This window comes from Vigna unguiculata, chromosome 2 (assembly GCF_037176805.1).
Source record: "Vigna unguiculata cultivar grain cowpea cultivar isolate G323 ecotype 2 chromosome 2, ASM3717680v1, whole genome shotgun sequence".
NCBI classification, from domain to species: domain Eukaryota; kingdom Viridiplantae; phylum Streptophyta; class Magnoliopsida; order Fabales; family Fabaceae; genus Vigna; species Vigna unguiculata.
The window spans coordinates 28,502,238-28,508,752 of record NC_140793.1 but is presented as its reverse complement, the minus strand read 5'-3'; positions in this window follow the sequence as shown (position 1 = coordinate 28,508,752).

Genomic DNA, 6,515 nt, shown 5'->3' with positions numbered 1-6,515 from the left:
ATTTCGCAACACTATTAAAATATTATAATACCTCCACTAGCAAGTATAATATAAATGTACGTACTCGTAATATTGTTTAAAAGATAGCAACATATTGATAAATCCAATTGAAGAATTATATTGACAATTAATTAAGGTAAGAACTTGAATTAGAACAAACAATAGATTCCTCCTTGAGCACGGGACATGGACGACCAGGATTAGTTTATAATGTAAAATATACATTTGACAAGAGACAAAGTTTAGATGCTTCTAAGGCACAAATCTCTAGCAAAATAATTAACACACAACCACAACACATTTATGTTCTAAACTCTTATCTTTTTCTTAAAACATTAATTGTGCTACACAAAAAACTATAGTTTGTCTCCAATCTTCACAAACTCCGAACCCTAATTTTAATTTTCTAGGAATATGGTTGACAAATTGGGACATATAATAATCCATGTCCTTAATGAAACAACCAATTTGATAAGTTGAGAAAACGAAATGTCAGGGCTGTATTCCCGGACCATGCTCTTCGCCGTTACCATTTTTGTATTAAAAACATAAGAATTCAGATATCACAACCTACAAATAATTAGTATATTACTATGTTTCTATATACATTTGTTTGTGTTACAGTGCTTCCAATGTTGTCGGGGAACCCTCGGAAGACGATTTTATCGTATATTAATGAGCACTACTAACTCATCTATGACACTAAGCTAATTATTCAATTATTATTAAAATATATATTTGCATGCTCCATGGTTGATAGAAAAATGTGAAATTTTGGATTCACCTTGTTTGACTTGAACTTGGTAATCAACACTGTGATTTGGTCATTTTTTTTATGTTGTTTTGAAGAAAGATTAGATGTCATTTTCCCACGGGAAATTGATTGATTAGTTTGGAATATTTTGTTGGTCTCAATGTAGGATTGTGTTGATGACAAAAATGAGGTGGGTGTTAATTAGATTAGTATAGTCAAAATTAACTCACTAATGAATAATTAAACAGAAACACGAGGATCAAAGGTCAGTGATTACTGTGTGTGTTAGACTTTTAAAATATATATGTAGAATATATATCATAGGTAGGGACCCTATATTCCTTCATATAGGTGCTTCCTTCCTGTGCTAATAAAAGGACGTGTTGCATTGCTCACCATAATCTTCAATGTCTTTTCATACCTTCAACATTACTCCTAAAAATATTAAAGTATAAAAAAAGTGTATAAATTTGGATAATAAAAGGGAAACTAATCACTCTAAATAAAAATGTATTTAAAAAGAAAATAGGATAAGAAAAAGAAGATATATAAAAATTGGTGTTTAAGCAAAGATATACGTGGAAGTGTGTGACAGAAAGTAGGAACTGGAAATGAGAAAAAAATTAGGGTTTATTAAAGCGAAATATGCAGATGCGTGAGGAGATTCACGTGTGTAGAAGGATTTTTGGTTAGTTTTTACCGTAAGGCGTGTTAAATAAAGTTAAGTCGCAGTCGCGGCTTACCCAAAACCTTGTTAGCCCTACAAATATAGCCCATGCCATCACCCATTTGGGCTTCAACGCTACGTACTCAAACATCCTTTTGTTTTTACCCTAAATTACGTTTTCAAAATTACCCTATCACCAACCTAACTATCCAACAATAATACTAAATACTACAACAAATTTATCACCATCATACTTGCACAGAAAAACATACAAAAACAAACACAACTTTCTAAGATTACTTTCGTTAATCGAGACACGAATTCCCATTCTTCTTTAAAAAAAATAAACCACTACTTTTTGGACTCTTCAAGGTGATATTAGTACCATATAAAACAATTATTAAAATATGTATTTTGTCTAAACATATGGATTATGGTGAATGGTCAAATTACATACACAAGCTAATCTTTTATAGGTTTTGAAAATTGATTAACCAATAGTAAACTAGTAGTTGAAATATGAAAAGAATGTAAATTTTGATTGAATTTAGGTTTAGAAATAAGAATTTAGAAGAAATGTAAAAGGTGGAAAGGTGGGGGGGCCTATGAAGGCTTTATCCAAAAAAGAAGGTGATCAAGCATAGATATTAGTTGGGTGTTGAGCAATGACTTAAGGAAGGGATATCAAAAGAAAAGTTACGTAGCAAAGGGTAACGCATACCAATGCTTTTGCATCATCTTTCTATTTGCCCAACACACTCTTAGTGATTCTACTTTTTTCATCAAAAGGGGAAAGAAAAGAAGAAAATTTTACTTTGTTTTCTCACAACCTATATATATATATATATATATATATATATATATATATATATATATATATATATATATATAACAAAATCTACACATCTTTGTCACCATTTCATTTCTTTTCTCAAAAAAATAGCTCTTTTTTATTTGTAGGACAAATTCTTAGAATAAATACCCCTTCTCCTTAATTGCATCAAAATAATAATATAAGCATTAATTAAACCCTAAGCTCTAGATAAACTTCTACCTTCTCATCATTATGTGGGCATGCTTACCAAATAATTTCTCAAACTATGTCGTGTTTGAGTTTTATGGAGGATATCCTTTTACATAGGTTGAAGTTGAACTTAAATCTTACCTCACCCTTTTATTAAATTTGGAGGTTAATTACTCAACTGAAAGTGATTTGAAAGACAGATTACCGATTAATTAATCAAATAGAAGAAGTGTTAATTGTATTATAATTAGGGTCAAAAAGTGAGTTTAGCTTTAACCTAATTGAGAAAGCATGTTGGTCATTGAAGCAATTAGGAAAGAATGGTAGAAGACCAAAACATGATTTACCAATTATTTACCCAACATAAAGTAGTCAAGCCTATATATAGGAACTGCTCTAGGTTCGTCCCTCCATCAAAATCCAATCATAATACAACCTAATGTTCTTATTCAATTTTTTTTAGTTATTGACCAATCATTACTTTGCTTACATAATCAATGATTCAACATCTTACCAGTTGTTTGATCCAAATTTAAGGATTCAATTATCTACATATTAAACTTAACTATATATTTATTTCCTTAATTAATTAATGCTCATTAACTATCGTGTCAATGAAAACCCCTCGAGGCCAAGAAAAACGAATGATATGTAGTATATGTGTGTGTATATATGTATTATATATACGTCATTATAGGATGATATTAGTTTGGTAAAATTTAAAGTAAGTTTTATGAAAATGATTTTAGAAAAATAACTTATTTAACAAGTAAATAGAGCTTTCTTATTACAATAGTCTATTTTTTTAAATAGTAAAATTAAATAAAAAACAAAAATTTACTTATTTTGAAAAAGGAATTGGAAGTGATTCAACCTATTGTTGGTTAAAATTGTAAAATTTTGGATCATGATTATATACACTTGGTATAAATATATTTATTTGTCTAAGACACTTGGTACTAATACTAATCACTTCAGGTTAAACTGATAGATGACGTTTAACTAAAACTGGTTAAATTTACGAAATAATTTAACAAATAGAGACTCTAAATTAAATTAACCCAAAAATATTACATCAATAAAAGGAGACATAATTATTTCTTGGGATTGATTTTTCTATTTAGAAAATAAAGTGTGGGTTGATTAACTTTATCTTAAAAAAGATAAACGATTAATAGTAATATGATAACTTTAGTATCTATAAATTAATTGAGAACTTGATAAAATTATACTTTTAATGAATTATATTTCTACATTTAGTGATATATGTTTTTATTAAAAAATATTTCTACATTATATTTTTTATTTTAAATATGGAAATCAATTTTCGATGCTTTGTTATTCAAAATAAAATCATCGTAGACATCATTATGAACTTTGACATCATAGTTATACAATGACACTCCAAACCCATCAATCATATGTCATTACATGAAAATTTATTAAAAGGAAAAAGTAAAGCAAATTATATTTCATGATACATAGACAAATTATATCTATTATAAAATGATATAAATAAATTTATGAACGTAAAACATTAAGGGTGTATTTGATTCTAAGGATGAAATTGAGAAAGAATGAGTAAATGAATGTGAGGGTATAAAGAAAAGAAAGTGAGGATATTTGATTCAAGGAATAAAGATACGAAAGTGAAAAGATTTGAAAATAATATTTATAAGAAATTCGTAATGATTTTATAAATGTGATAGATAAAAAAACATGTTTTAATAAATAAAATTGTTAGATTATAATTTTACCCTCATACTTAAAATTAATATATTATTATTACAATTGTCATCATCATCATCATCATCATTATCATTATTATTATTATTATTATTATTATTATTATTATTATTATTATTAGTTTTAGTATCATTATTATCATTATTTTTTTTAATTATGTACATGATTAATAATAATAATTATTATTATTATTTAATTATTTTTCATGTGTTTTTAATTTCTCAATACTTTCATATTATTATTATTATTATTATTATTATTATTATTATTATTAATAAGAATAAGAATAATAATAAAACTTATTAGTTATTAATAAAATTTATATGATTTTGACTGTAATTATTATTATTATTATTATTATTATTATTATTATTATTGAAACTAATTATAAGAAATTATTATTATTATTTATTATTATTATGACCATTATTAATATTAATATATGAAAAATAGTTAAAGTTGATGTAAATACTAGTTTATTTTATAACTTGTAAATATTAAAGTATTTAATATATTTTATAATTTAAATATATAAATGGGATTATAATAACAAACAAACCATTAATTAAAAGTTAAGGATAAATTAGTAAAATAGTATATGATGATGTCACTTACTCTTCAAATCTTTCCTAGTAGGAGAAGATGAGTTTCATCCCCTTTCCTCCAAAACAATCATCACAAATATCTGCAAATCCTTTGAAATAAACTACAGATATCATATCATTCTATTCCTCTTCAACGATATGTTGTTGAAAGCAAACCAACCTTAAATCAATTATATTATATTATTTTTTATAACTCAACTAAATCAACAAAGCATAATAATTTTTATGTAACTACATAACTTACCATACTTAAATCATGAAGTATTTTACTTAAAATACTTTTGTTATGAAATTATTTCATGATTTAACTATCTTTAAAATTAGAAGAAAAAGATTAATCCGGCAGTTTGATTGATGATGTTTAATCTTTCATTAATGCTAGATGAATGCCATAATATCTTTTGCTGACTTTCCTTTTATTTTTATTTTTTTACTTTTATTGTTATATCTAAAATAGAAGCGTACAAATTTAACCATAGCAAAAATATTGCTAAACATGAACCAGCCTAAAAATTAATGAACCTTTTTGACCTTTTACCTAAGCCTAAGTGCACATAGAACAAATCCTTAAAACGACATGTTATCTGTAGGAAACACACAACATTGAAAAACATAAAAAAAGTGTGTTATAATAAAAATTAACCTAATTATGTTTTGTACGCGTTGGTCTATGCCTATTTTTAACAAGGGAGTAATCCCAATTAAAAATGTTATAACAAAAGGAACTGGCAATCCATAAAATAAAGTATTTTGTTAAAAGAAAGTGGTATATGTTATGTTGCAACATATCCATTATAGTTTTCATAGGTAAGTAAATAATAAAAATATATGTTATGAAGGTATATATATATATATATATAGTTTCCTTTTTTGTGTAGGAAAAGAGACTGTTATATAAACTAAGTACAAAAACAGGGTAAGTGAGAGAAGAAGAGTAAACGAATTTTGTTGATGAAGAGTTTGCATATCGAAAGGTGATTGAAACATCTGCACCCCTATTCCTAGCACAAATAGAAAACCATGTCATGTCTTACATTATTGGACCCAAAATGAGGCAACCCTAAAACCTTCCTCTAGGACGCAAATATAAAATCATTACAAAACTTAATTCCAATTAAGAGTGATTGGTCACCTTTGACTAGTTGATTTTGCTATTTATGTGCTTATAATTCACCACAGTTTAATATGATGAAGCTATATGACACACATAATGTTGTGTAAACATGACAGTGACTCACATTGATTGGTAGACAGAGATTATTCATACGTCGTTTATCTCTAGAGTGTATCATAGGACCATCTTATTTTCTTATGGACTCTTATTAGGACCATCCGTTTCAATCCCAAAACTCGTAACCATAAAATTTAATTTTGATAGACTCGCATGACCCACCATATATATATGTATCTGTAATTTCCCAACTTTTAGATTAATATATATTCTTCCGAGTCAACCAGACTAACATTTCTGAAGGACCAGGAATAATGGATTATTCCAGGAATTTAATTAATTTCTTAGCGTTTTCCTGTTACGAGTTTCATAAAAAAATAATTGTTAAAATTTTATTAATTTGGTGGTTTTTTTTTTTGTAGGTCTAGGGTACGTGTCTCCGAGAGTGAGTGGAGTGTGTATAATTCAGTAGTACGTTCCGATGTCTATTTGATGACTTAAGGGTTGCAATGCTTAAAGACAAATTTACCCACATTAGAAAGGTCCTT